Raw genomic sequence first — 20,898 nt, forward strand, 5'->3', positions numbered from 1 at the left:
TCACAGAGACCAATGTGAGTATATTGAAAAGGTTTTGTCTAAAATGGTTATAATAAGAGGACAAAGATGACTATGAAAAATAATTCAAGTAACTGGTTTTCTTTTCAGTATTTGTATACGATTTTTCTTTATTTTTATCAAAAATATTTGTTTCTATAAGATAAATGATATTATAAAAATAAACATTATAGTACTGTTGAAAACAATCGATATAAGTTAATAACCTAGTCTATACTATATAAAAGTTGAGGCTATAAGCTTTTGAGAGCGTCCACATAAGATTCAAACGACCAGTCGGGATTAGACATCTCAATATTTAACATTTTTAAAATTATGATGAATTTTATGTTAAGATTTCTTTTTGTAAAAAGGAAAATAATAATATTTATGGAAATAAAAGATATATTTTAAAATATGGAAATATTTTTAAATTTAATACTTCTTTTTCATAATAAATAAATGATATAAAACTACTCAAAATATAAAAATTTAATTTTGTTAAATAAAAAACGAAAATATTTAATTTTCTTAAATATTTAAATTAAAATACTTCAAAATTTATGGTGAATATTGTGTAGAAGTAAATATCTATTTCTAAAAAGTAAAATGGAGTTGGATAATTTAGACAATTAGCCGTAACAATTCAACTATAAATAGAGAGTATAGACATTTACATTAGTATCTCCTTCTATTAGTTTCGGCAAAGAGGATGCTAAGGTGTAGTTCTGATTTTTTTTTTTTTTTTGGTGTAGTTCTGATTTTTGATAATATGATTTTTTTTTTTTGTATTTTGGTTTTTTGAATTGTTTCCATGATTTGAGTTGCTGTAACAACCCGCCCAGTGGGATCATCCGCCATGTGGCACACCCTGCCACATGGCATGCTTACAGCGCTGCAGCGCATCGACCTTAACCTCTCTCCTGTGGGCCCAAACTGCGCATCCCACTGCTCGCAGCCTCCTGGCCCACCAGGTAGGTTATTGGTGCGCCTGGTGTTCCTTGAACCTTGGTCCTCACCCTTTAACAACCTTCCCACTTGACAACTTGTTACCAGTAAATCTGCAGTTCAATTGGTAACAACTTGTCAAGTGGGAAGGTTGTTAAAGGGTGAGGACCTGGGTTCGAGGAACAACAGGCGCACCAATAACCTACCTGGTGGGCCAGGAGGCTGCGAGCAGTGGGCTGCGCAGTTTGGGCCCACATGAGAGAGGTTAGGGTCGATGCGTTGCAGCGCTGTAAGGATGCCATGTAGTGGGGTGTGCCACATGACGGATGATCCCACTGGACGGGTTGTTACATTAAAAGTTTCTCACCGTGGAAGTTGTCACCAATTAATTGGGTTGCGCAGATTGGGCCCACATGAGAGAGGTAAGGGTCGATGCGCTGCAGCGCTTGTAGCTGCCATGTGGCGGGGTGTGCCATGTGGTAGGTGTTCCCACCTGGATGGGTTGTTACAGTTGCTTATCATCCTTTTATGATTTTGTGTTCCATTCAAGGTTGTAATTGTGTTTTTTTTTTATAGTGTTGTATTATTTTGGTGTGTTTTGATTGTTTAATGCAATTCTAACTTTTTGTTTATGTAGTAGGAGTATTATCTATATTGGGATCTTTGATTGGAAAAGTCGTTTAATGAATTAATTGGAGTTGATGTTAGGCAGAGAGGATGCTAAGGTAAAAAACACAATCCGATATCTTTATTTGTTTGCTTTTTGTTAGTTTATTATTTACTGATATCTTGGTAAGTTAATTAATTTTTTTGTTTATGAAATTTGGTATGGATATTTTGGAAATATAAAACTAAATTACGGTAGGAAGTAAGAAAGACATCTAATTTCGAGCTTAGGAGTTTAGATGAACGACGTTGTTTGAGTAGTTAATGCATTAATCGTCAATCATAAATAATTTTAACCAAAAATATATCAAATATACCCATGCATAGCGTGGGTTCAAAACCTAGAATGTTCATGAAATTATTTTGAAGAAGAACCTAGAATTAGACATCTCAATATTTAACATTTTTTGAAATTATATTATTTTTCTACTTTTAAGATTTTTTGCAAAAAAAAATAAAAAATACAATATATCGAAATAAAATATATATGGAAAATATTTTGATTATTTGTTTTTGAGTACATTTCTAAATTTAAAATGTAAAAATTCTAAAGGTTTAGCCTAACAATTCAGCTATAAATATAGGGTCTTCACCACCACATTAGAATACGGTATAGTTGAATTGATAGGATTAAATTTGTAGCTCCAATTAGTTATTTTCATTGTAATTCATATTTTTTATAATATTTGTTTTTTGAATTTTCGTTCTTTTATGATGCTTATCATCATATAATTTTGTTGATATATTTCATTCAAAGTTATACATTAATTATTTTAGTTATGTTGTGTTATTATACTGCTTTGATTATTTAGTCCAGTTCTAAGTTTTTAATTTGTTTTCTTTTGTAATTGGAGTACTTTCTATATTGGTACATTTGATCGTGAAAGCAAAGGACTTGGATATGAGGTTAGGCGGACGTATTCTAAGGTAAAATCCACAATCCGTTTAAAAAACCAAAAACAAATACCATATATGGAATTTAGAGAAATCTGAAATTATGGAATATTTCTAAAAAAAATTATTTTTGTTTTCAAAATAAATAAATGTATAAAACTAATCAAAATATTAAATTTTAAGTTTTAAAATAACACAAATCTATACTATATAAAAGTTGAGGCTATAAGCTTTTGAGAGCGTCCACATAGGATTTTAAACGACCAATCGGGATTAGACATCTCATTATTTTTAACAAATTTTAAATAGCAATTATTTTCCATATCTAAAATTATGTAAAAAGGAAAATAAACCATGATATATGGAAAATAAAACAAATATTTTAAAATATAGGAACTATTCTAAATATAAAATTTTGTTATTAAAATATTTGATACAAAGATAATCAAAATATTTTATTTTCAAATTTAACTAAATTCATCAACGGAAATATTTTAAATTGTGTAGCATATGTTTGATTTTAAACAACCAATTGCGGTTAGAGATTTCATTATTTAACATTTTTTTAATTATAATAATTTTCTACAGTAAGATATAAGATAATTTTTGAGAAATACCCCTTTTGGTGTACCCCTTTTTAAAAATACCCCCTTTATCTATCCATTTTCAAAAATACCCCTTTTTAAATATAAAAAATTATAAAGTTTTATATAGTTGATAAGGTACTTCTATATAATAACTACTACTGGGAGATTCAATAAAAATATTTTAAAATGTTTTAAATAGTTTTAAATCGTTTTTATAAGTTTTATAAGGTTTTTAAAAGGTTTTTAAAAGGATTTATACGGTTTTTATAAGGTTTTTATAAGCTTTTTATAATTTATTTTTACGCTATTTATGAAAGGTATATAAAGTTTTATACACATATAAAGGTAATTTGTGTATATATTTATAAGCTTACACACATTTTTGGATAAATTTCAACATTTTTAGTGGGTTTTTTGATAAAGTTTGAAAAGGGGGTATTTTTAAAAAGAGGTATATGAAAAGGGGTATTTTTGAAATTTCCCCAAGATATAAAGGAAAAAACAGGATATACAGAATTCAAAGAAAATTTTTAAAAATTTATATTGGGAAATAGTTTTTTGTACTCTAAGATTTTGGTATCAAGGAAAAATATATTAAACATTTAATAATAAAATTTTTAAAGTTTTACGTTTCTAAAATCTATGAAGTTTAAATAATTTTTAATAAGAAAATATCCATTATTATTAGTCTCACTAAATTTGTTTGTATTCCAACTTTGATCAAAATATTCATCATTATTAGTCTCACTAAATTGATGTTGTTTCAAAATTTGTAATTTTAATATTAATAACTCACATAGAGTAGAAAATATGAAACTATAATTGAGATTAGAAATTTCATCATTTTTTATAAATAAAATAATTTTCTATATTAAGATTCTTTTAAAAATGAAAAAATAAAACAAGATATATAGATTTCAGAGTGAAATAACCCATCCCATTTTTTTTCTTTTAAACATGCAAACCGGATTAACCCAATTAATTCGAACCAGCTAAACCAGCCATAATAATTTAAATCAATTAAACCAATCAATCTCATTAAAGTAAAGCAACAATATTAACCAGCGGAAAACTTAACCAAAAATCCAATAAAACAATTCCATTAAACCAACAAGTTCAACCAAACATTATTCCAAAACATGATCATCCTAACATGTTTCTAAATTCCATTCTAACACCCTAACAAATCCAAAAATAATCTAAAACACCAATGAGTGCCTAGATCATCCTCCTCTCCTCGCCATGATTCCACGGATCACACTTTGACTTTATGTGCATCAAAGAAAGAGATGCATAAGTATTTCATAAATACTTAGTGAGGGCGATCCTCCCATCTACGAGCTAAACACACAAGCAATGAGATAACACCCACATATATAACAAAAACAAATCATCCAGCAAGCTAAACATCCAATAACACATCCAGTTCACCTACAAATCATCACACAACAAGTCACTCAATCCCAATCGCTTAGATAAGCTCATGGTCACGCACTCACCTTAACAAGGTGATTTGAACTACAGAAACATCCAGAAAAGCCTCTCCTCGCGACTGCAACAGCCAAAAAACACCCTACAACAAACCACATAAACAAAAGTCTCTAAGAACCAAAAGAACAGAAACACCAGAAAAACTACAGCCGCAGAAACGAAGCCCTAAAACAAAAACCAACCGTTAACTTCTTAATCCCTACGGTGAAAAGCAAGATCTAGACGTCATGAAGCTCCCCACAAATGTTGGTGCCGATCGAAGAAACGATGAAACCACGATCGCACTTACAAACTCCGCTGATCCCAGTTCGCAACAGAGAAAACGCGTCTCACCAAATTGCATAGAACTTACTGAGTATTAATCCGAATTCACTTCTGTAAAAAGGAGAATCAACGTACACGCCTTAAGAACAAACCTACCAAAATTCATTACCTTTCGATAAGATTTGATACGTCGTAACTCTATTCTACCAGGATGTGACGAATCTGCTTCTCTCGCCTTAAACACCAAAGCAAAGCTAACACTCTCCTTCTCACAAGTAAACTTCTCCTTCTCTTTTTCTCAACTCAACTCTCAGAAACAACAACCACAAAACAAAAGAGAGAAGAAGCGTTCTTTATAAAACTAGGGTTTTTGGTTTAATTCTAATTAAACCAGAATTTACCTAAACCGACTTTAATTAAACCTCCTTTGATTCAATTAAACAAATCGACCAGTTTAGGAAATCAACCGGAATTAAACCGACTCCACCCTAATTCTTATACACATTCAAGTCTCCTATTAATTTTCAGAACACGGGCGTTACAATTCTCCCCCACTAACATGGATTCGTCCCTGAATCCTTCAACATGTCCGTCAGTACACCACTGACCTCTCCGAGGCCCCTATCTAATCAATATACTCACCTCCCCCGTCCACAGGTCGCAACCCATGAATCATACCGGCTCGTCCTCAGGCCTCAGCCTTAGACAACGGTATCCAGGAAGTCTCACCACTCCCCCCGCTCTCAGGCCGCAACCTTCGAGTCATACCGGCTCAATATTAGGCCAACAACCTTCAAGCTACGGTATCCGGGAAGTCTCACGACTCCCCCCGCTCTCAGGTCGCAACCTTCGAGTCATACCGGCTCACTATTAGGCCACCCGCCTTCTAGCTACGGTATCCGGGAAGTCTCACGTTGCTGTCGGGTTATCACCCTCAAGCGTGCACTCGAATTGTCATCCGAGGCCATCACATCATATTCGAGCAAATAAGTCTAAACGCCCCCGAGCATATCTCTCGATCAGATATACCTCACGTGGTCCACTTATAGCATCGCAATGTTATACTAACCACCACCCCGAGACTTTCCAAAAATAGAACTGTCAAACCCGACACTTTCTACTTTTAGAAACTCGCACATATTTCTCTTACACATGACACAACAAGTCAAATCCAAGAAATACTCATCTTATTAATCTCCAATGTCATAATCATTACACCAAAAATGAAAATACAAAAGAGATACAACCAAATCAAAACTCAAAACAAAACAAGCCAACGGTCTACTGCTCGATATGCTTGTCAAACCACTTCCGGAACCTTGCCTTCATCCTGGCCACTGGCTCCCAAGTCTCCTCCAAGACTCCATCACAGGCCCCCTGGACTCTCATCAAAGGAATCTTCTTACGTCGAAGTTCCTTTACCCGCCTCTCGAGAACCCTCACTGGCCTCGCCTCCAAGGTCATGCTAGGCTGAAGATCTGCCGGGATCGTAGCCAACACCTCATCATCCTTGTGAAGACACTTCCTTAGCATCGACACGTGGAATACCTTATGAAATGCATGCATTACCTCAGGTAACTCCAACCGATAAGCCACCGGTCCAACCCGCTCCACAATCCTGAAAGGACCTATAAACCTCGGACTCAGCTTAGTCTCGGTAAGGGACCTGTTAGGACCACGCAACATCGCCATCTTGAGATATACCATATCTCCAACCTCAAACTCCAACTCCTTACGCCTCTTATCAGCATAACACTTTTGCCGATCCTGCGCCTCTCTCATGTTCAGCTTCAGAACCCGAATCTTCTCTGAAGTCTCCTGAACAAAATCCGCACCATAAATGCTCCTCTCCCCCACTTGAGTCCAGCATAGAGGTGTCCGACATGGCCTCACATACAACGCCTCATAAGGAGCCATCCCAATACTCGCCTGTTAGCTATTATTATAAGCAAACTCCACCAAGCTCAAGTGATCTGTCCACTGACTACCCCAGTCCAACACACACATCCTCAACAAATCCTCAAATGTCTGAATGGTCCGCTCAGACTGCCCGTCTGTCTGAGGGTGGTAAGCCGTGCTTAAATGCACCTTAGTACCCATCTCCTTCTGGAAAGCCTTCCAGAACGCCGAAGTAAACTTCGAATCCCGGTCTGACACAATACTGGCCGGTACTCCATGAAGTCTCACAATCTCCTGCACATACTTCTTAGCTAGCACTGCCGCTCCATCGGTTTTCTTGATAGCCAAGAAATGTGCAGACTTAGTCAAACGGTCAACAATGACCCAAATGGCATCCTTGAACTGAGGCACTGGCAACCCTACCACGAAATCCATCGTGTTCATGTCCCATTTCCACTCTGGAATAGGCAGACTCCGCAATAATCCACTCGGCACCTGATGCTCAGCCTTCACTAGCTGACATACATCGCACTCAGAGACCCATTTAGCTACGTCCCTCTTCATCCCGACTCAATGATAATACCGTTTCAGATCTCGGTACATCTTGGTCGCTCCTGGATGAATAGAGTACCTACTCGCATGAGCCTCACTCAAGATCTCTCGTCTCAACTCCTCATCCTTGGGCACACAAACTCGCCCATGCACAAGGATAGTCCCATTGGCTGCAACCTGATACTCTCACTCAGTATCCTTAGCCCTGCATCCTTCTCTTGAGCCGCTCGAACTCTGGTCAGAAGGTCTGCTTGGTTAGCTGCTTCTAACCCTAGTGGCTCCTGAGAGATAGCACACAACCGCAAGGTGTTAAGTTCTCCCACCAAGGTCTCCATATCCTGCCCTCGAGCTGAAGCTGCTCGCTTCCTGCTCAGAGCATCTGCAACCAGATTAGCCTTACCAGAATGGTAAGCTATCTCCAGATCATAGTCTGCAACCAACTCCATCCAGCGCCTCTGCCTCAAGTTCAACTCAGGCTGCGTGAATATATACTTTAGACTCTTATCATCTGTAAACACCTGAACCTTCGCTCCATACAGATAAGATCTCCATATCTTCAGAGCAAAGACCACCGCTACCATCTCCAAATCATGAGTAGGGTAGTTGCCCTCATGCTTCTGCAACTGCCGCAAAGCATAGGCGATCACCTTACCCTGCTGCATCAACACACAACCTAAACCAATTCCCGAAGCGTCCGTGTACACCACATACGGCTCTCCCTGCTCCGGTAAAGCCAAAACCGGCGTACTCGTCAACATCTCCTTGAGTTGAGCGAAACCCTGCTCACACTCAGGAGTCCACACAAAAGGAACATCCTTCCCCGTCAGCTTGGTCATTGGCTGAGCTGTACTGGCAAAGCCCTTCACAAACCGTCTGTAGTAACCCGCCAATCGTAGAAAACTCTGTATCTCGGTGGCATTCTACGGTCTAGGCCAATCTCTGATAGCCTCAATCTTCTCTGAATCCACAGAAACTCCCTCTGCAGACACGATATGACCTAGAAAACCCATCTTTCTCTGCCAGAAACTGCACTTGCTCAGCTTAGCATACAGCTTTTGCTCACGCAGCTTCTCCAACACTGCCAGCAAGTGTACCTCGTGCTCCTCAGGACTCTTAGAATACACCAGGATATCATCAATGAAGATGATATCAAACTCATCCAGAAACGCCTGGAACACACTGTTCATCAGCCTCATGAACGCCGCTGGTGCATTAGTCAACCCGAAAGGCATCACCACGAACTCATAATGTCCATACCTCGTCCTGAACGCCGTTTTACGGATATCTGCCTCGTCGATAGGAATCTGATGGTACCCCGACGCCAAATCGATCTTAGAGAACCACGTAGCTCCCCTCAACTGGTCCAACAACTCGTCAATCTGCGGCAAAGGATACTTGTTCTTCACCGTGACTCGGTTAAGTCCCCGGTAATCGATACACAGCCGGAAACTCCCATCCTTCTTCTTAACGAACAACACCGGTGCTCCCCATGGTGAAACACTAGGACGGATGAAACCCTTACCCAGCAGATCCTCCAACTGTTTCTTCAGCTCAGCCATTTCTGCTGGAGCCATCCGGTACGGAGCCTTAGACAACGGCGTTGTCCAGGGCTCCAACTTAATCGTGAAGGGATCAGACCTAGATGGTGGTAACCCCTTTAACGACTGAAACACATCCTCGAACTCCTGGACCACCCGAATCTTATCCACTGCTACCTCATCGACCGTCTCTGGCATGAGGATCGTAGCCAAATAGGCTTCCCGCCACTTCCGGATCATCTTATCCGCCTGAATCGCCGAAATCACTAAACTCCCCGAAATCGGTCTCACACCCTGGTAATACATCTTCGGCCCGGGACGCTCGAAGTATACTCTCCCCCGGTGACAATCCAGATGAACTCTGTGCCGCTCCAACCAATCCATGCCCAGAATTACATCATACAACTTCACCGGACTAATGTACAGATCTGCCGGCATCGACTCTCCCGCAATCTGTACATCCACACCACTAGCCCGTCCCTGAACCGCTAGCAAAACGCCTCTTGCGACTTTAACGGCCCCAAAACAAATATCGGGATCTCTTCGGATGTTACTACCCGTCGCGCACTCTGGGGTAATGAAGCTATTCGTAGCTCCAGAATCAAACATCACGTGGGACAAGAACCCGCCCACCAACAGGGTCCCTACACAAACCCTTTTCACTAAGACTGCCCACCCCAACATCACAGGAAAACAACACAAATTCTAAAACAACGGAAGGAAACAAAATGAGTCATAGAATTAAACATGTGATCGGCCGTCCAGTGCTTGGCTCTCCTCTCTCCACAGTCGTATACCCCCTCGATCCCTCGATCTGTGCCACCAGCGGTGCTCCCAGTTGAGCCAACGACTGCCTTGCCAGCTGCAATCCTGGCTGCACCCACTGCTGCACCACTGGCTGCATCACCAGCTGCACCGCTGCTACCGTCATCTGCTGCAACTTAGGACACCTCGTCTTGATGTGCCCCGTCTCTCTGCAGTGATAACAGATACGGGTATCCACCCACGGCTCGCCCTTCTTCGGGCAGCTCGCCACCTAGTGATTCGTGCTCCCACACCTGAAGCACCTCCGATCACCCTGACTCACCCTGGAAGTGTCATCCCACTTCCTCTTCTGTCCCTGAGCAGGTTTGCCACCTCTGCTCGGAACAGACTGCGGCTGGGTCTTCTTCGGCTGCGCCGACGGACAAGGAATCACCCAGTGACTCCTCAACTCGTCCTCGATCCCCGCCGCCACCTCAACCAGCTCCACACGCGATGCATAGGCCCGCACCTTGCACCGCACCCTCATGTCAGGGCTGAGACCCTTCATGAACCGACGCACCTGCATCTGCTCAGGATCTCCCGCACGCCCCGAGTACTCCAAGAGTCGGCTGAACTCCGAGTCGTACTCCCGCACCGACCGCTCGCCCTGAGTCAACGCCAGGAACTGCAACTCCATCCGGTCTAGTGCCTCCGCCGGAAAATACTTGGCATTAAACTCTGCCAAGAAATCTCCCCACACCGCCAATCCCTGCCCCCTCTTGGCCAGCACACTCCGCCACCACAAATGTGCATCACCTGCCAAGTAGTGGGCCGCTAGGTCCACCCGATACGCCTTTGGGCACCTCATCGACTGGAAATACCGCTCCAGTCGCACCCGCCACTCATCCGCTACAGCCGGGTCGGAACCTCTGAAGAACAAGGACATCCCGAACCGCTGCAGCTGCTCCAACATCCACAGGTAGTATGGCTGCTCGACCACCGCACCTACCCCCTCAGGCGGTACAACCCCAACAACAGGCTGCACACCAGGCCCAACAGGCTGCACACCAGGCCCAAGAGGAGACTGCACCTCAGGCCCAACAGGAGCCTGCAACTCAGGCCCAACAGGAGCCTGCACCGGCGGTACCGCACCCGGTAACCGCTCCAAGAGTTGCGTCAGTAAATCCGCAAGCTGATCATTCTGACCCTGGGCTGCACCTGTTGGAACACCCCCAACTGGGTTTCCAACAACACTAGTACCGTTCCCGGACGAACCGGCTCCCACGGCACCCACACTCTCACCACCCACGGCGACTGGGACTCACTAACAAAATCGGCCGTAGCATTCCGGCCCACACTCGTGTCGCTACCCGAGGCAACACCACGCCCCCTACCGCGACCACGCCCATGACCACGACCACGACCACGACCGACAGCTCCACCTCAAACCATCTGCAACACAACAGAAGGCTAAGAACACTAAACAAATCACCAAACGGCACAACTTACCGTGGAATCTCATTGAAGGCTCGAGAGGATGATCTAGGTTTCCATGCTCACACAATTAATAAAACACACAATCAATCAGCATGCAAACCACATCATCATTCCTCATCAATGAAATTCACACATCACATCACAATTTTTACCAATTAAATCTCGTCCTAGAACCGTAAATGCTCTGATACAAAATTGAAAGAACCCATCCCATTTTTTTTTCTTTTAAACATGCAAACCGGATTAACCCAATTAATTTGAACCAGCTAAACCGGCCATAATAATTTAAATCAATTAAACCAAGCAATCTCATTAAAGTAAACCAACAATATTAACCAGCGGAAGACTTAACCAAAAATCCAATAAAACAATTCCATTAAACCAACAAGTTCAACCAAACATTATTCCAAAACATGATCATCCTAACATGTTTCTAAATTCCATTCTAACACCCTAGCAAATCCAACAATAATCTAAAACACCAATGAGTGCCTAGATCATTCTCCTCTCCTCGCCATGATTCCACGGATCACACTTTGCCTTTACCTGCATCAAAGAAAGAGATGCATAAGTATTTCATAAATACTTAGTGAGGGCGATCCTCCCATCTACGAGCTATACACACAAGCAATGAGATAACACCCACAAATATAACAAAAACAAACCATCCAGCAAGCTAAACATCCAATAACACATCCAGTTTACCTACAAATCATCACACAACAAGTCACTCAATCCCAATCGCTTAGATAAGCTCATGGTCACGCACTCACCTTAACAAGGTGATTTGAACTACAAAAACAACCAGGAAAGACTCTCCTCGCGACTGCAACAGCCAAACAACACCCTACAACAAACCACACAAACAAAAATCTCTAAGAACCAAAAGGACAGAAACACCAGAAAAACTACAGCCGCAGAAACGAAGCCCTAAAACAAAAACCAACTGTTAACGTCTTAATCCCTACGGTGAAAAGCAAGATCTAGACGTCACGAATCTCCCAACAAAAGTTGGTGCCGATCGGAGAAACGATGAAATCAAGATCGCACTTACAAACTCCGCTGATCCCAGTTCGCACAGAGAAAACGCGTCTCACCAAATTGCATATAACTCACTGAGTATTAATCCGAATTCACTTCTGTAAAAAGGAGAATCAACGTACATGCCTTAAGAACAAACCTACCAATATTCATTACCTTACGATAAGATTTGATACGTCGTAACTCTATTCTACCAGGAAGTGACGAATCTGCTTCTCTCGCCTTAAACACCAAAGCAAAGCTAACACTCTCCTTCTCACAAGTAAACTTCTCCTTCTCTTTTTGTCAACTCAACTCTCAGAAACAACAGCCACAAAACAAAAGAGAGAAGAAGCGTTCTTTATAAAACTAGGGTTTTTGGTTTAATTCTGATTAAACCAGAATTTACCTTAACCGACTTTAATTAAATCTCCTTTGATTCAATTAAACAAATCGACCAGTTTAGGAAATCAACCGGAATTAAACCGACTCCACCCTAATTCTTATACACAGTCAAGTCTCCTATTAATTTTCAGAATACGGGCGTTACACAGAGAAACGTTAACTGTGCTCCAAATTTTATGATAGTGTATATGAAAAGAGAATAAAAGGATAACCAAAGCTTCTCAATCACTATAAAGACTTGGGTTAAGAATTTTAGATCTAGAATTATATCAGATATCAGAAAAATGTAAACTTCTCTCCAATTTATAAATAAAAAGCGAATAAATGGGATAAACAAATCTTATCATTCACGATAATGACTTGGGTTAAGAATTTTAGATATGAAATTAAATAAATAACAAATATGGACTTTATTGTTGGCAAGAGGGTAAGGAATATGAGCCATATATTTGAGGAAATTAATGCATCATTTGAGAAAGAGAATTTTATGTGTAATATTGTTCCATGTATTTAGAGAGAGCATAGATGGTTGGTTAACAGGATCTCCGGCTCTGGCAAAGATGATAAAATATTTAGGCGGTTGGATCCTAGAATGATAATTGCAAGGAGAGTATTAACCACCGACTAGGAGAGGCAATTGTTAAAAGTTACAACCTAGCTAGGTTTTGGTTGTAGACTTAGATTTAGAATCCTTTATTGGCGGTCAGGTTTTGTCTCATGATTATAAGAGTGGCGAAATGGATGCCAGAAATTAGGCTTTTAATAAGATTAGTGGTGATGAAAATACAAATCAACAATATTCTATTATTTCTATATATTGTCAATCGGTATTTTTCATCTTCATAATTTTGTAATAGAATGGATTCACTAAAATCTAATATTCTAAAACGTGACCTAGGTGGTTGCTTAGACACTAGGACCTCAGCCGAAGTCTAGACGACTGCCTAAATTGTATAGATTATATTATTGTAATTTTTAACTGCATATATTTAAATTTTAAGTTTTACATCCATATATATATAATTATAAACGTTCATATATTTTTAAAAGAATTTAAATAACCGTTTTCTAATATTATTTTAAGATTTATTAATTTTGTTTTTCTAACAAATATTTTTATATCGTTTATCAATAATATCATATATATAATACTTTATTTTGTAATTACTAAAACAAACCTTATAGAAAATGTTAAACGTAGTTGAAATAAAAGTATGGTTGTAGTAAGATTTTGGAGAATAAAAGAAGTGCTAAAATATATGGTTAACGCTCATACATTATATAACAATGAGAGGTAGTAGTTGCAAAACTTACAAAAAAAAAATATAGAAGTCATGGTTTTAAATAGTCATTAGATTTTTAGAATATTATCTTGAGATAAGCTATACTAACAAAAATGAAGTGAGTAGGAAAAAAAATGGTAATGAAATTGTGCATAACAAAATGAAGAAGTCATAAAAGTTAAGTGTTTCTGATATATGACAACAATGTAATTTATAAAGATACAATTGGAACGTTAAAGATGAAGAGGCATGTAATATTTAAAATTTTTTGGTCATTTGTTAGGTGCATTTATGACCAACATCAATCTATAGAAAATAATATTTTAACTAACCGTATATAATTTTTAATTTTTCTTTCGTATCCTAAAAAAAATTGAAATAACGTAAATGATACACAAACTATAAATTAAAGAAATTTTTTATTAAAATATAACTAAAATGTTATAGCACTTTCGCATATTATTTGTAAATATATAGCTATTTAAATGAGTATTTAATCTAAATATTTTTAAAAATAATTAATACGAATATACCCGCGCATAGCGCGGGTTAATAACCTAGAATGAAACTATAGTATTTTAGGAACAAGCATTTAAAAATATTTATCAATGATAAACATTTAAAAATATTGCAATGATAAACTAAACATATCGAGGTATGATTAAAGAGATTAGAGTGAGTGAAGCAATACTAAATTGATTCTAATCCATGTATGAAAAACTTTAGGAGAGCACAAAAGGTATGCGGAAACAGTGGTTAATGTTTTGACGAATATGATTTTGACTGCAAAGAAGTGTGCGGTAAAAATGAAGAATAAGAAAGAAGATGTTGAGAAAAAGCTTGAAGGTCATGTTAAGATAAGAGGAAAGAGACAATGAGAAGCTGAAGGAGACATTGTTGGGATTAAGAGAAGAGAAAATAAGAGTGATAAGACAGTTGTGTGTATGGATCAAACACCATAATGACCATTGTGAGTATCTTGGAAAGGTTCCTTTTGTCAAAAATAGTTATTACAAGAGGACAAAGAGAAGCACAACCGGCAATTCAAGTAACTATTTTCTTCCACGGAATTCAAGCAATTCAAGCAATTCATGTAACCACAGTTAAAGTTGATTACTATTCTAAACTATTGGATATGAAGAAAAAGTATCAATGAAAGCAGAAACAAGAAAAATTGGCTAGGTGTTGCTCTGATTTCAGGAAAGTATTAGATGAAGTATATGCTAAGAATCAACACAAATCACTAGATCATCATAGTTTCTATGTCAAGCAGCATGATCCCAAAAATTTAAGCATAAAGTGAATGTTTTCTTGGAGGACTATAACTTCATTTCTATTAATTTTGATTTTGAACCTAATTTATGTTTTCTTAAACACCATTTATTTGATGGGTTGCACTTGAAGCTAAGTCCAGCTAATTCCATATTTTTTTCTCTATATAGAACGTGTGTAATAAAAAGGCGTCGTGATTGTTTAAAGAAAAAATGATGAAACGAAGAGAATGTTGTGTATCATTTAAGTGCAAAATTGCATCAAGTATAGATGGTTGTTATGGCCCAAATACAAGTTTAGTGGCAGAAATTAAAGATATCAGTAAAAAAAGCATAAAGAAGACATGCTTCGTTTCATTGATGTTGAAACTAGGCCCTCTTTCATCCTAGATGTAGAGTTCATATATAAGTCCATGCTGACCTATATCAACTTATTAAGTATTACTGTGAAGAAATATGTGTTGCGGAACTATCAGATAATGTTATGAAGCTATGATTAACCTTTATGATGCCCATGTTTGTCGTTCCTTCTAGGTCTCAAACTAATGAGACAATGAAAGATGTTGCAAAGATCGAAGACAAGCAAGAGCACCATTATGCATGTGAGGTGGTGAGGATAAACACAGCTGGTGACAGTTTTAAACCATATATAAAAGGAAACAACATGATTTACTTATGTTTCAGTAAACCATTAGTAACCCGAAAAACACCTAAGAAAGAAAACCTAAAAGTATAAGGAAATGCACCGAACCCTCAATATTGGTGATCAACTGTAGTTCCCACCCCAACATCCTCTCTTGCTCACCAACGACTAGTAATCACCCCGTGACTCCTCAACTCGTCCTCGATCCCCGCCACCACCTCAACCAGCTCCACATGCGATGCATAGGCCCGCACCTTGCGCCGCACCCTCATGTCAGTGCTGAGACCCTTCATGAACCGACGCACCTGCATCTGCTCATGATCTCCTGCACGCCCCGAGTACACCAGGAGTCGGCTGAACTCCGAGTCGTACTCCCGCACCGACCGCTCGCCCTGAGTCAAAGCCAAGAACTGCAACTCTATCCGGTCTAGTGCCTCCGCCGGGAAATACTTGACATTAAACTCCGCCAAGAAATCTCTCCCACACCGCCACCACAAATGTGCATCACCGGCCAAGTAGTGGCCCGCTAGGTCCACCCGATACGCTTTCGTGCACCTCATCGACTGGAAATACCGCTCCAATCGCACTCGCCACTCATCCGCTACAGCCGGGTCGGAGCCTCCAAAGAACAAGAACATCTCGAACCGCTGCAGCTTCTCCAACATCTGTAGATAGTATGGCTGCTCGACCACCGCACCTACCCCCTCAGGCAGTACAACCCCAACAACAGGCTGCACACCAGGCCCAAGAGGAGCCTGCACCTCAGGCCCAACAGGAGCCTGCACCCCAGGCTCAACAGGAGCCTGCACCGGCGGTACCGCACCCAGTAACCGCTCCAAGAGCTGCGTCAGCAAATCCGCAAGCCGATCATTCTGACCCTGGGCTGCACCTGTTGAAACACCCCCAACCGAGTTTCCAACAACACTAGTACCGTTCCCGGACGAACCGGCTCCCACGGCACTCACACTCTCACCACCCACGGGCCCCTCCTGATGCGACTGGGACTCACTAACAAAATCGGCCGTAGCACTCCGGCCCACACTCGTATCGCTACCCGAGACAACACCACGCCCCCTACCGCGACCACGCCCACGACCACGACCACGACCACGACCACGACCGACAGCTCCACCTCTAACAATCTGCAACACAACAGAAGGCTAAGAACACCAAACAAATCACCAAACCACACAACTTACCGTGGAATCTCATTGAAGGCTTGAGAGAATGATCTAGTCTCCATGCTCACACAATTGATTAAACACACAAATCAACCAGCATGCAATCCACATCATCATTCCTCATCAATGAAATTCACACATCACATCAAAACTTTTAGTAATTAAATCTCATCCTAGAACCGTAAACGCTCTGATACCAAATTGAAAGAACCCATCCCATTTTTTTATTTAAAACATGTAAACCGGATTAACCCAATTAATTCAAACCAAGCAATCTCATTAAAGTAAACCAACGTTATTAACCAGCAAGATCAACCAAACATTATTCCAAAACATGATCATCCTAACATGTTTCTAAATTCCATTCTATCACCGTAACAAATCCAACAATAATCTAAAACACCAATGAGCGCCTAGATCATCCTCCTCTCCTCGCCATGATTCCACGGATCACACTTTGCTTTTACTTGCATCAAAGAAAGAGATGCATAAGTATTTCATAAATACTTAGTGAGGCAATCATCCTACCACTGGCTATACACACAAGCAGAAATGAACACATTCAAGTATTAACTCAAACAACCACCAATATGACATAAAACATCACAACATGACCCGTTCTGACGAGTAGTGTCGATCGACACCATCCGATGGTGTCGATCGACACTCAGGACCATCCTCGCGAGAAAGAAAGTTCGTGTCGATCGACACCCTCCATTGGTGTCGAGTGACACCGAAACCCTAACATCGCTCCAGCCGCTTCTCATCGAAGGATCCACCAACTCCAGCACTCCATGCCCGATCTATCACCTCCCCAGGCTCGTACCAAGACACCATACCACATAAACAAACATACAAACACAGAAATCAAGCATCAATCAGAGGAAACACTCAAAATAATGCATCAAAACTGCTTAGATCTTGAGTTGGATTTTAAACGACCAATCGGGATTAGACATCTCATTATTTTTAACAAATTTTAAATATCAATTATTTACCATTTATAAAATTATGTAAAAAGGAAAATAAACCATGATATATGGAAAATAAAAAAAATATTGTAAAATATAGGAACTATTCTAAATATAAAATTATGTTATTAAAATATTTGATACAAACATAATCAAAATATTTTATTTCAAATTTAATTAAAATCATCAACGGAAATATTTTAAAATGTGTAGCATATGTTCGATTTTAAACAACGAATCGCACTTAGAGATTTCATTATTTAAAATTTTTATAATTATAATAATTTTCTACATTAAGATAAAAAGGAAAAAACAGGATATTCATAATTCAAAGAAAATTTTTCAAAATTTAAATTGGGAAATAGTTTTTTGTATCTAAGATTTTTGTATAAAGGAAAAGATATGAAACATTTAATAATAAAATTTGTAAAGCTGTACATTTCTAAAATCTATGAAGTTTAAATAAATTTTTTATAAGAAAATATCCATCATTATTAGTCTCACTAAATTTGTTTGTATTCCAACTTTGAGCAAAATATCCAGTTTCCTAATTGATGTTGTTTCAAAATTTGTAATTTTAATATTAATAACTCACATAGAGGAGAAAATATGAAAGTATAATTGAGATTAGAAATTTCATCATTTTTTATAAATAAAATAATTTTCTATATTAAGATTTTTGAAAAAAAAAAAAATAACAAGATATATAGATTTCAGAGAAACGTTAACTATGCTCCAAATTTTATGATAGTGTATATCAAAAAAGAATAAAAGGATAACCAAAGTTTCTTAATCACTATAAAGACTTGGGTTAAGAATTTTAGATCTAGAATTATATCAGATATCAGAAAAATGTAAACTTCGCTCCAATTTATAAAAAAACGAATAAATGGATAAACAAATCTTATCATTCACGATAATAACTTGGGTTAAGAATTTTAAATATGAAATTAAATAAATAAAAAATATGGACTTTATTTTTGGCAAAAGGGTAAGGAATATGAGCCATATACTTGAGGAAATTAATTCATCATTTGAGAAAGAAATTTTATGTGTAATACTTTTCCATGTATTTAGAGAGAGTAGAGATGGTTGGTTAACGGGATATCCGGTTCTGGCAAAGATGATAAAATATTTAGGCGGTTGGATTTTAAAAGGAAAATTGCAAGGAGAGTATTAACCACCGACTAGGAGAGGCAATTGTTAAAAGTTACAGCCTAGCTAGGTTTTGGTTGTAGACTTTGATTTGGAATCCTTTATTGGCGGTCAGGTTTTTTCCCATGATTATAAGAGTGGCGAAATGGATGCCAGAAGTTATGTCTTTAATAAGATTAGTGGTGATGAAAGAGGATATGAAAATACAAATCAACAATATTCTTTTATTTCTATATATTGTCAATCGGTATTTTTCATGTTCATAATTTTGTAATAGAATGGATTCACTATAATCTAATAAACTAAAACGTGACCTAGGCGGTTGCTTAGGCGCTAGGAGCTCAGCCGAACTCTAGACGACCGCCTAAATTGTATGGATTATATTACTGTAATTTTTAACTGCATATATTTAAATTTTAAATTTTAAATCTATATGTATATATATATATATATATATATCTAATTATAAACGTTCATATCTTGTTAACAGAATTTAAATAACCGTTTTCTAATATTATTTTTAAATTTATTGAATTTGTTTTTCTAACAATAATTTTTACATCTTTTATCAATAATATCATATATAATACTTTATTTTGTAATTGCTAAAACAAACCTTATAGAAAATGTTGAACGTAGATGAAATAAAAGTATGGTTGTAGTTAGATATTGGAAAATAAAAGAAGAGCTAAAATATATGGTTAACGCTCATACATTATATAACAATGAGAGGTAGTAATTGCAAAACTTACAAAAAAAACTTTTAAATAGTCATTAGATTTTTAGAATTATCTTGAGATAAGCTATACTAACAAAAATGAAGTGAGTAGAAAAAAAAAATGGTAATGAAATTGTGCATAACAAAATGAGGAAGTCATAAAAGTTTTTTTTTCTTTAAGTCATAAAAGTTAAGTATTTCTGATATATGACAACAACGTAATTTATAAAAATTCAATTGGAATGTTAAAGGTGAAAAGACATGTAATATTTAATTTTTTTGGTTATTTTGTTAGGTGCATTTATTACCAACATCAATTTATAGAAAATAATATTTTAACTAATTGTATATAATTTTTAATTTTTCTTTCGTATCCTAAGCAAAATTGAAATCTATATATATAATGGGAGAGTTCTCTCTTCCTCTAAAGCTGTCCACATCAGCATTTTTTCTAGTTTTTGTGTGAATCCCAACAAATCATCTAAACTCATACTATTGTTTTTTGGCCTGTTAGTTTGTAAGTTAAGCCTCAACACTTTTACATCCAAATTGGGTTTTTGGCCTCTTCCATAACTCATATTTATTTAGTGCATAAGATGTTATTTATAATTAATAAAAATTAAAGATAAAGAAAAAAGAAATTTACATAATGTTAACATATAATTTATTTTCATGGTAATAGATAAATAATTAAAAATAGAAAAATGTAAAATAAATTAAATTTAAAATACTAAAACCAATACTATGAGAATTTTATTAGTAATAATAGTATGATTCAAACTCTAAAGAACAACAAACTTTTAAATATTCATACTTTGGAATTTTAAATTTGGTAAAGTGTTTTAAAATTTAAGTAAATTTTAAATGCATGGTAGAATAATACAAATTCTTTGTAATTTTACTTTTATAATTTTAAAGAGGAAAAATAAATTTGAAGTGAAACATAAGTTCTAAAAAATATATTACATATTTTTACTTTTACATTTTTAATTATTAAACTTAAACTAAAAACAAAAGATTACTAAACTCAATTTAAATTACTCTAAGACGAAAATATTTGAAAGGTCACACTTTATGCCGTGAAATTCTATTAAGAATATAAAAATTATAAAAACATTATTATCCATATTCTAAAATAATAAATAATTAGTTATTACATTATTAATGAGTTTTA

General features: G+C 37.5%; 1 pseudogene; it reads right to left on the minus strand.

Moving 5' to 3' along the window:
- Positions 1-6,128: 6,128 nt before the first annotated feature.
- On the minus strand, positions 6,129-16,942 carry LOC111832124 (annotated as a pseudogene).
- Between the last annotated feature and the right edge of the window lie 3,956 nt (positions 16,943-20,898).

This window comes from Capsella rubella, unplaced genomic scaffold (genome assembly GCF_000375325.1).
Source record: "Capsella rubella cultivar Monte Gargano unplaced genomic scaffold, Caprub1_0 scaffold_2, whole genome shotgun sequence".
Taxonomy (NCBI): Eukaryota; Viridiplantae; Streptophyta; class Magnoliopsida; order Brassicales; family Brassicaceae; genus Capsella; species Capsella rubella.